General features: G+C 40.1%; 2 long non-coding RNA genes across 4 annotated transcripts; one reads left to right on the top strand and one right to left on the bottom strand.

Moving 5' to 3' along the window:
- The first annotated feature begins 317 nt into the window (after nt 1-317).
- LOC128436417 (uncharacterized) lies at nt 318-3,491 on the top strand. Of its 3 annotated transcripts, none has more exons than XR_008338057.1 (5): nt 318-420; nt 829-1,011; nt 1,631-1,717; nt 2,389-2,536; nt 2,773-3,491. It is a non-coding gene; the product is annotated as an uncharacterized LOC128436417 (long non-coding RNA). The 3 variants fall into 3 exon arrangements; XR_008338058.1 differs by having other exon boundaries at nt 340-420; nt 905-1,011; XR_008338056.1 differs by having other exon boundaries at nt 358-1,011.
- Nucleotides 3,492-4,495: 1,004 nt separating this feature from the next.
- LOC128436419 (uncharacterized) lies at nt 4,496-7,204 on the bottom strand. The gene is made up of 5 exons (XR_008338059.1): nt 7,090-7,204; nt 6,499-6,681; nt 5,793-5,879; nt 4,979-5,125; nt 4,496-4,742 (listed from the first exon to the last, which is right to left on the bottom strand). It is a non-coding gene; the product is annotated as an uncharacterized LOC128436419 (long non-coding RNA).
- Between the last annotated feature and the right edge of the window lie 3,822 nt (nt 7,205-11,026).

Genomic DNA, 11,026 nt, shown 5'->3' with positions numbered 1-11,026 from the left:
GCTCTTTGCTTCCACAGTCTTCAGCCAGTTCGTGCTTATGATAAATATTTTTAATAGTTATCACGCATGTGTTTATCGTTGCTATGACGGTTGCCATGCCACCACGGCGCAGCGTGGTGTTTAAATCACAGTCCCTGCGTGGTGTCCTTCAGTGATCGTGAATGTTATTCATGTTATATAATAGTAATATTTGAGGCTAGATTACATCTCTAATGAGAAGGAACCTGCGAGTCTGTTCATACCGAGGCCGGCCCGAGTGCGCGAGCCGAGCGGCGCGAGCCGAGCGGCCCGAGTGCGCGAGCGGACATGACGTGTGGCTGTCGTAAAAACCCTATTTGTAAACAACCAGACCTTTAACTCGGGGCTGCGTTATAAACACGGCGCGCTTGGAAGACCACGATGTCATCTTCCTTCTGTCAGGTAAGTAGTTTATTGTTTTTAAAGATCGTTACGATCTAGGTTTACAGTCCGAGTGCGGAGAGAGTCCGTCAATCCACACTATGGACGCTGTTCATCAGCTAATACGCCATTGTTAGCCACATGCTACAGCCCACGGTAGCCTGTGCTACCTGGGAGGTGAATACATTGTTGTTGAAACCAGTTCAAGACGCTTAGCTCATCATTGAGGGACGCTACAATATAAATATAAACATGAATTTGATTTATGAATGCTTTAGATTAATAAGGAGTGTATTTCTCTACTATTACTCCACAATATCAGGTCAATTTGGTTTAATGTATAGTATGCACTATGACAATAATGTTTCCATGTTATGGAGTTGCGATTCATTTTATAAAACAATTGCTATGTTCTGTTTTTTAATCAAGGAGGATCCCAGTGAAGCTACAGGAGTTTCATTAACGTCAACAACTTGGACCGAACGGTTTGCTTTGCTTGATGAAGAGCAGGAAGGGCAGCCTGGAGAGAAAGAGAAGCCGGGTTGAGCCCACTACCATCATCCACGTACCACGAGGAAGATGAGGGAGAGAAATGATCCTACCATTAAAGAGGTACTTTTAAGTTACATACCAGAAACACCATTTTATATAATGTGCTAAATATACATTTTATTACATCCCCAAAGTACGCTTGCTGAAATACAAGTTTATATCACACTGAAAGAATTTTGATCAATCATGCTTCCCTGCTGTGATTGTTTAACTGGGAAAACAACTTTTTCCACAGGAAGGCAAGTAAATTTAAGGAATACATGTGCAAAGTTTTCCTCTGTTATGTATAATGATGACCCCCATCAAACATAATGTTAGCAATATTTACACCTTTTAATTTATACTGATTATTTCTGTCTACATGTGTGAATTTGCCTTCATTAGTTTCAGAAAAGAGCGATGATGTATCGGTCAGTGGGCGGCAGCACGAGACTCCGCAAACTAGTCTGTAAGCAAAGCAGACGAAGGCATCGAGGTTGCGGCCTGCCATCATTGTTATTTTTGCTTAAAGGGCCGAATATGTTTCATGCAGGAATATTAGCATTTCCCTTATATCTACCAAAACTGCTTGTTTCCCAGACTGCAGTTTTGTTTTGATCCGATGTGGTGTGCAAATACAACCGTATCTGCAATGGGTTGTGGGGCAGTAACATTTGTAACTCTAATTTTGTTTTGACAGACTGTGAAAAGAACGTTGAGAACATCACCACTCTACAGGAAGACACAGTCCAGTAATGGGTGTCAGAATTTCAGTAGTGAACGACAGGTACTGTGGAAAAATGTGTGTCATTGTTGTACAATGTCCTTTGACTCTGTTTACACAAGGTTAACACAAAAAGGTTTGATTGTAAACTGATATTGGTATGAATTCATGTTATTCTCCTCTTCACAAGAAACAAACAATCCAAATTACCTGCAGAAAGCCCTTGATGGACGCTTCAGCTGCATCGTCAGACTGGCCAGACAGCAAGATGCCAACTTTAATGCCAATTTATTTGTGTAACATTCTGTGACCAAATGTATAGATAACTTTTTGTAGATTGTAAAAAAGATAACCCATTTATTAAAAAAAAACTACACTAGAATTACCGCACTGCGTTGTATGACTCCGCTAACCAGAGCAGTGTCCGTCTACATATTTCTACATATTTTCTCTCGTATAAATGACACTGTGTCTCTTGACAACTGAAACCATAAGATGAGGTCAGTGTGGCCTTGACCTTTTGACTTTAACACAAATACACAGTTAGACAATCCGAAAACATACAGTTATGCCAAAATATATTTTGTTTCACATTCTAGATGGCATAAGCAGAGACATCAACTCAGGAAAAATATTTCTATAGAAAAGAAAGCCCTGTACGTGTGGACGTATGTATACATACACACGTACAAACGCACTATTGAGACGTTTTGTTTTTTATCATATATTCTCAGGAAGGACTGATGCATTTACTGAGACGGGACGTGAGGGCCTACTCTGCGTGCTCAGAGTTCAAGCCCAGCAGGCTGCAGCGGGCCTGACATATTCCGGAACAGCAGCACAGTCTTTGGATGACTCCTCTGAAGATGAAAACATGGCGAGGTACTTCTCCACTGATGAAGAACTGTGAGGGCTGTGATTAGCTACACTCTCTTGCTACAAGGCTACTCTTGCTACTCCCTGGCAGCCTTAGGAAGGCATTAGCTTGCTGTGTGGTAGCTGTTAGCTTCAGCATTTTTAGTTTTTAGCGGCCTGTGTGACGTTTATGTTTAAAACCAAAAAATCAGAGGGAACCATCTTCATAATTTAACACTATGGTTTGTTTGTGTGTCCTTCAGTTCTTCTCAAGAGAAGCAGTACAGGTGTGCCTCAGCTCCACGCTCCCTCCTGCAGCCTCCGCTCCTGATGCTAACCTCATGTCTCCATCACACCAAGCAGCAGACCTGGATTGACAGACCTTTCTCCAGAGCTGCCCCCTCCCTCTGAAACCCCCCTCTCCAAAACACTATTTGTGTAGTTTTTAAAGTATTTTTTGCATGAGAATTGTTGATCATAACATTTCCAGCAGATGCCTTAATGTAATGTTTGTGCACAATAAATTACATTGATCATAACATATTGGTATTTCCTTGCACTTCTACACCATGATATTGTCAGATAAGATGCTGATTACATTAAAGCAGTGAATGCTCTTCTTTAAGCAACATAAACAAACAATGATCCAATGAATCTGAAGTAGAATGGGCACATTACATTCTGTAGAGAATGCCTCAGTAATTGAAGTCAGAAAATAACTTTCTTTATCTGAGGTTCCAGTCATTTATAGTCACAGCAAAGCACACAGGTCTGGTTGTCTAGGGACACCCATATCATATTGTTTAAGATGTGTAACATCAAGTTTGTGTATCAGTGCAAAATACATACCGTCATTAGTCAAGAGTTCACTCTCTTGTTTACACTAAATTTAGGTGACCCAGATGTTTCACAATGCATCTGATAAGGTCTTATGAGAAACATTCTTAACATTAAAGAAATCAACACAGAGGATAGCAGTAGATGTTTGACTTCAATCCGTAGCTGATAATCAGCGGCCTGACTTATTCAAGCACATTAATACTACAATGAATGAGGCAGGGGTTTTGAGGCAGGGGTCCCAGAAATGATCAGAAATCATTTCTGGGACATTAATTTAAAAGATCTCCAGTATAAGTAAATGTGTTTTAAAATTGGTTTACATCCAAGTGAGAGGCTGTCCCATCACATGGATTTAAGACATATATATTGTTTGTATAAGCTGTCCCTCAGTTAAGTACTTGCACTTCTTGAAAAGCTCTATATAAATAAGATGTATTATTGTTTATACATTGCTTTATACATGTTTTCCTAAAAGTCACTGTAGATACAGAAACAACAGTATGGTTCAGGTGACAGTGAGTGGAATGTGAAGGTAATTCCAATGAGCTCAAGAGAAACCTAATGTGACGATATAGTTGATTTCTGATAGATAATCCCTGCCTCATTCATTGTGGTATTAATGTGTTTGAAAAAGTCAGGCTGCTGATTACCAGCTACTGATTTGAGTCAAACATCTACTGCTATCCTCTGTGTTGATTTCTTTAATGTTAAGAATGTTTCTCATAAGACCTTATCAGATTGCATTGTGAAACATCTGGGTCACCTAATTTTAGTGTAAACAAGAGGGTGAACTCTTGACTAATGACGGTATGTATTTTGCACTGATACACAAACTTGATGTTACACATCTTAAACAATATGATATGGGTGTCCCTAGACAACCAGACCTGTGTGCTTTGCTGTGACTATAAATGACTGGAACCTCAGATAAAGAAAGTTATTTTCTGACTTCAATTACTGAGGCATTCTCTACAGAATGTAATGTGCCCATTCTACTTCCGATCCATTGGATCATTGTGTGTTTATGTTGCTTAAAGAAGAGCATTCACTGCTTTAATGTAATCAGCATCTTATCTGACAATATCATGGTGTAGAAGTGCAAGGAAATAGCAATATGTTATGATCAATGCCATTTATTGTGCACAAACATTACATTAAGGCATCTGCTGGAAATGTTATGATCAACAATTCTCATGCAAAAAATACTTTAAAAACTACACAAATAGTGTTTTGGAGAGGGGGGTTTCAGAGGGAGGGGGCAGCTCTGGAGAAAGGTCTGTCAATCCAGGTCTGCTGCTTGGTGTGATGGAGACATGAGGTTAGCATCAGGAGCGGAGGCTGCAGGAGGGACCGTGGAGCTGAGGCACACCTGTACTGCTTCTCTTGAGAAGAACTGAAGGACACACAAACAAACCATAGTGTTTCATTATGAAGATGGTTCCCTCTGATTTTTTGGTTTTAAACATAAACGTCACACAGGCCGCTAAAAACTAAAAATGCTGAAGCTAACAGCTACCCAACAGCAAGCTAATGCCTTCCTAAGGCTGCCAGGGAGTAGCAAGAGTAGCCTTGTAGCAAGAGAGTGTAGCTAATCACAGCCCTCACAGTTCTTCATCAGTGGAGAAGTACCTCGCCATGTTTCATCTTCAGAGGAGTCATCCAAAGACTGTGCTGCTGTTCCAGAATATGTCAGGCCCGCTGCAGCCTGCTGGGCTTGAACTCTGAGCACGCAGAGTAGGCCCTCACGTCCCGTCTCAGTAAATGCATCAGTCCTTCCTGAGAATATATGATAAAAAACAAAACGTCTCAATAGTGCGTTTGTACGTGTGTATGTATACGTACACACGTACAGGGCTTTCTTTTCTACAGAAATATTTTTCCTGAGTTGATGTCTCTGCTTATGCCATCTAGAATCAGAAACAAAATATATTTTGGCATAACTGTATGTTTTCGGATTGTCTAACTGTGTATTTGTGTTAAAGTCAAAAGGTCAAGGCCACACTGACCTCATCTTATGGTTTCAGTTGTCAAGAGACACAGTGTCATTTATACGAGAGAAAATATGTAGAAATATGTAGACGGACACTGCACTGGTTAGCGGAGTCATACAACGCAGTGCGGTAATTCTAGTGTAGTTTTTTTTTAATAAATGGGTTATCTTTTTTACAATCTACAAAAAGTTATCTATACATTTGGTCACAGAATGTTACACAAATAAATTGGCATTAAAGTTGGCATCTTGCTGTCTGGCCAGTCTGACGATGCAGCTGAAGCGTCCATCAAGGGCTTTCTGCAGGTAATTTGGATTGTTTGTTTCTTGTGAAGAGGAGAATAACATGAATTCATACCAATATCACTTTACAATCAAACCTTTTTGTGTTAACCTTGTGTAAACAGAGTCAAAGGACATTGTACAACAATGACACACATTTTTCCATAGTACCTGTCGTTCACTACTGAAAAACTGACACCCATTACTGGACTGTGTCTTCCTGTAGAGTGGTGATGTTCTCAACGTTCTTTTCACAGTCTGTCAAAACAAAATTAGAGTTACAAATGTTACTGCCCCACAACCCATTGCAGATACGGTTGTATTTGCACACCACATCGGATCAAAACAAAACTGCAGTCTGGGAAACAAGCAGTTTTGGTAGATATAAGGGAAATGCTAATATTCCTGCATGAAACATATTCGGCCCTTTAAGCAAAAATAACAATGATGGCAGGCCGCAACCTCGATGCCTTCGTCTGCTTTGCTTACAGACTAGTTTGCGGAGTCTCGTGCTGCCGCCCACTGACCGATACATCATCGCTCTTTTCTGAAACTAATGAAGGCAAATTCACACATGTAGACAGAAATAATCAGTATAAATTAAAAGGTGTAAATATTGCTAACATTATGTTTGATGGGGGTCATCATTATACATAACAGAGGAAAACTTTGCACATGTATTCCTTAAATTTACTTGCCTTCCTGTGGAAAAAGTTGTTTTCCCAGTTAAACAATCACAGCAGGGAAGCATGATTGATCAAAATTCTTTCAGTGTGATATAAACTTGTATTTCAGCAAGCGTACTTTGGGGATGTAATAAAATGTATATTTAGCACATTATATAAAATGGTGTTTCTGTTATGTAACTTAAAAGTACCTCTTTAATGGTAGGATCATTTCTCTCCCTCATCTTCCTCGTGGTACGTGGATGATGGTAGTGGGCTCAACCCGGCTTCTCTTTCTCTCCAGGCTGCCCTTCCTGCTCTTCATCAAGCAAAACAAACCGTTCGGTCCAAGTTGTTGACGTTAATGAAACTCCTGTAGCTTCACTGGGATCCTCCTTGATTAAAAAACAGAACATAGCAATTGTTTTATAAAATGAATCGCAACTCCATAACATGGAAACATTATTGTCATAGTGCATACTATACATTAAACCAAATTGACCTGATATTGTGGAGTAATAGTAGAGAAATACACTCCTTATTAATCTAAAGCATTCATAAATCAAATTCATGTTTATATTTATATTGTAGCGTCCCTCAATGATGAGCTAAGCGTCTTGAACTGGTTTCAACAACAATGTATTCACCTCCCAGGTAGCACAGGCTACCGTGGGCTGTAGCATGTGGCTAACAATGGCGTATAAGCTGATGAACAGCGTCCATAGTGTGGATTGACGGACTCTCTCCGCACTCGGACTGTAAACCTAGATCGTAACGATCTTTAAAAACAATAAACTACTTACCTGACAGAAGGAAGATGACATCGTGGTCTTCCAAGCGCGCCGTGTTTATGACGCAGCCCCGAGTTAAAAGGACTGGTTGTTTACAAATAGGGTTTTTACGACAGCCACACGTCATGTCCGCTCGCGCACTCGGGCCGCTCGGCTCGCGCCGCTCGGTCTGGTCGGGCCGCTCGGGCCGCTCGGCTCGCGCACTCGGGCCGGCCTCGGTATGAACAGACTCGCAGGATCCTTCTCATTAGAGATGTAATCTAGCCTCAAATATTACTATTATATAACATGAATAACATTCATGATCACTGAAGGACACCACGCAGGGACTGTGATTTAAACACCACGCTGCGCCGTGGTGGCATGGCAACCGTCATAGCAACGATAAACACATGCGTGATAACTATTAAAATATTTATCATAAGCACGAACTGGCTGAAGACTGTGGAAGCAAAGAGCACATTTCTCGCTAGAAATGGTGTCAGAATGTATTTTTATGCCCAAACTAAGTTACAAAATTATATTTTTATCTGAAAAAACAGGGAATCTCCGCCATGTTTTCCTCTCCGCAGACGGGAGCTTGAGAGTCACGTGACCTGAGAACACGCCAATGCAAAACAATGGGAGGACTAAATGTTACCATCTCACAATCTGAGAGGCCAGATTGTGAGATGGTAACGTCGTTCCAAGTGGACCAACGTTGCCATTGAACGTTTTCTGATGAGACTGGGTTGCGACATCAGGCCCTGGACGAGCTGCATGAAGCTGATGTCCTGACTCCTGCGCGGATGCAACTTCCGTCCGTCCGCTCACTTTATACTCCCCGTAGACCGGCGGCGAGGACACGGTCTTATTAATTTAATGTAATAGCAGCATGATGACAGTCAGTTCCTATAAATTAAACTCATCTTTACCAAAACCTTGGTTCCATGTGTTGATGTGATATTCTGAACAACGTATACTGAATGATTACGGTATGAAATGCAGCTACTGAAATACTTGCTGTTTTTTTGTTGTTAGAAACAAAGTTGTCCATTACTGATGTAGATTTCAGAACATGACAGTTATCAGTCTGTTCATTACATTTGATAAAACAAATGAACCTTGTAAAACACTTGGAGAAATGATGCAAGTATCAGGACAAAACATTAATCCCACAAAGAGAATGTATAACACGTGATAATTAAAAACAACATGAAATATTCCTTTCTTTATTCATTTTGAATGGTCCTGGTCAAATAAGACTGCCTCTATCAGACGAATCTCTTTAAAACTATTAATTCAACAACACAAGCTCTGCAACTTGATTACATGGAAGATCAACAAGTGACATTCATGAAGTAAATACATCCAATAACTGATCCTAATTTCTAACAGAGAGAAATAAAGAGATCAAATCCTACATTGGATTACGTGCCCTTGGACAAGGGAGCATGTTCCCTTTTGTGTACATGGAAAGGAAGCATACCCATATTTGGAAATGAATTGATTAATATTTAGTGGACAGGAGAAGAACAATATGATTACATGTACAAAATTAAAGAGACAAATTGACAAATGACCTAGGGAGAGAGCTCTCACTGACCTATATGAAACTCCACTCAAAGTCTACAAGGTTGATTGAGACAGATTTCTTCTGAATGTCTCTTCCTGTCCTCTTGGAGACGAGTCCCACAAACAGCTCTTGTTCCTCTTGATTCAGAAGAAGCTGCAGAACACAGGAATCTGAGATTAGAGGTTGAGAAGAAATAAAGTCTCTGATATATGATGTCTATACAAGTGTTTATGAAGTTAGGGTTGAAAATACATGGGAGAAAATCTACTCAGACTTGTGTTAAACAAATAAACGCTTCAATCACATAAACTGTGGCTTCAACATTTTAATATTAGAGGTTAAGCAGAAACTTCCTCACGTATATCTTAGTCATACTTTTAAAGTGTGACTAAGTTATAACATTTGTTATAAAAGTCGTTTTAGGTTAGTTGTTTCATTTCATCATCAACGCGTCAGATACAGAGGAAGACGTAGCGGGTCTAGCCGCGCGTGTTGGTGTCTGCTCCTTCTGCTTCAGAGGAGAGGAGCGGAAGAGGATTGATATCAACAGACTGAGTTCACAACACTTCATGTCGTACTTGGTGACACGTGCTGAGAGACTGGATCCACTGATGTGAGGGAATCGGTCAGATGCTCTAAATGGATAAATACTGCCGTGACACCGATGCGGGGTTCTGCACGATTTGTGCATGCGAATGGAAGGATGAGGAGGAGGAAGCGAGGGTTCAGCGATTTCTGATCTCCCACATTGTGTTATACACAGCAGCAGCGGCAGAGTATCAGTGTATTTTCTTTATTAGTGACATCACTGCTGTCCCATAAAGTCGCTCTTCACCTCCACCTCACTAACAAACAACTCGATGTCAGTGTCAGAAAGTTTCACTTCCTCTTCACATAGCTTGATGCCGTGCCTCGGTCAGGACTCACGGTGGAAACCCATTGGTCGGATTCATAATTTAATATTCGTGACGTGCTTTGCATTGACCATTTATAGTAGAAATTGGAGCTGTGGAGGGCGGATTTGGAGTTGAGGTTTTGCGTGCGCATGGTTTTGTAAATCGGAATTAGCTTTGGCGTACGCCATTTCATGCTTTTTTATTTAGAATGTGCACACTTTTTTTATTAATTTGATACAATTGTTTTTATTTTTTATGTTTTATTTTTAAATATATTTTTTATTTATGTGCGCCGCAGGATGTGCGCGCACAGTTTTTTTATTAATTTGATTTAATTGTATTTATTTTTTATTTATGTGCGCCGCAGGATGTGCGCGCGCAGTTTTTTTCATACCTTAAAGAGCTCATTATCATTCCTTATTAGCGTATGATAGCCTTTTTGTAACACTTCTGAATATAATTTATTTTTTAAGTTTCAGAAACGTCTTCTAGGATTTTTCACTCAAACCGTTATTAAGTTTGAATTTAATGAAACTTCTTTTACATTTAAAAAAAAAGAAGCATTTTCTGTATTATTATTTTTTACGTTATCAGGCTTTGTTCCTTTGACGTATGTCACTGCAGGTCACCAAGGCAACAGCCTTATACATTTGAAGTCTGTCGTTACTTAAACGTCAGTTTTCATTTTTCACTCAGTTGTCTTCTCACTATTGGCTGGTTGCGCCGGAACTTGTTTCCTGCTCCTGAACTTGTTTCTTGCTCCTGAACTTGTTTCTTGCTCCTGAACTTGTTTCTTGCACCGGAACTTGTTTCTTTGGATTTGCCTTGAAGACAACTTCGATTTATTGGAATCAACATGATCCCAAAACAAAATAAAAGCGTGGAATTAACTTGCAAGCCAGCTCCTCTTCTGCTGGGAGAGATGAGGAAGAAGTCCGTCAGCTGCTTCACCGAAAACTTTCAAGCTTTCATGACGGATCTGAGTCACGAGGAGTTGGACGGTGAGGAGTATGGAGCCAGAACAGTCTCAAAAGGATTAAATGCACACAGAAATGAATACATGCACAAAAAAGATCCACAAATACATTTTCAATGCACACACAAATGTTTCATTCCATATATAAGTAAAAAAAATTCACATGTAAAATATAAGATTCATAAACATATTTCCGATGCACACACAAATAGAAAAAAAATTCACAAATATATGCATGTAAAGGTATTTGCAATCTTCATCAAATACATATTTGGAGCTTGTTACATTCATATATAAACTGTTGGACCTGCATTTACAAAGTGCTTTTAATTTGTAAACCTCGCTGCATTTGTGTGTGAGACTTTTGAGACTTTTGAGACTCCCCTGACGCGACTCTGTTTCACGAATGCATTTTTTCTAAGAGGGGATCGTCTGTAGCCAATCAGATGTCTCACTCCTGTACAGCCAATCACGTGAGTGCCATTACACGACGTCATTAAAACGCCCGCAGGCAGCCTGGAG

Source organism: Pleuronectes platessa, unplaced genomic scaffold (genome assembly GCF_947347685.1).
Source record: "Pleuronectes platessa unplaced genomic scaffold, fPlePla1.1 scaffold_151, whole genome shotgun sequence".
Taxonomy (NCBI): domain Eukaryota; kingdom Metazoa; phylum Chordata; class Actinopteri; order Pleuronectiformes; family Pleuronectidae; genus Pleuronectes; species Pleuronectes platessa.
Note: the sequence above shows the minus strand (reverse complement) of the source record. Positions and strands in the feature narration are given on the sequence as shown.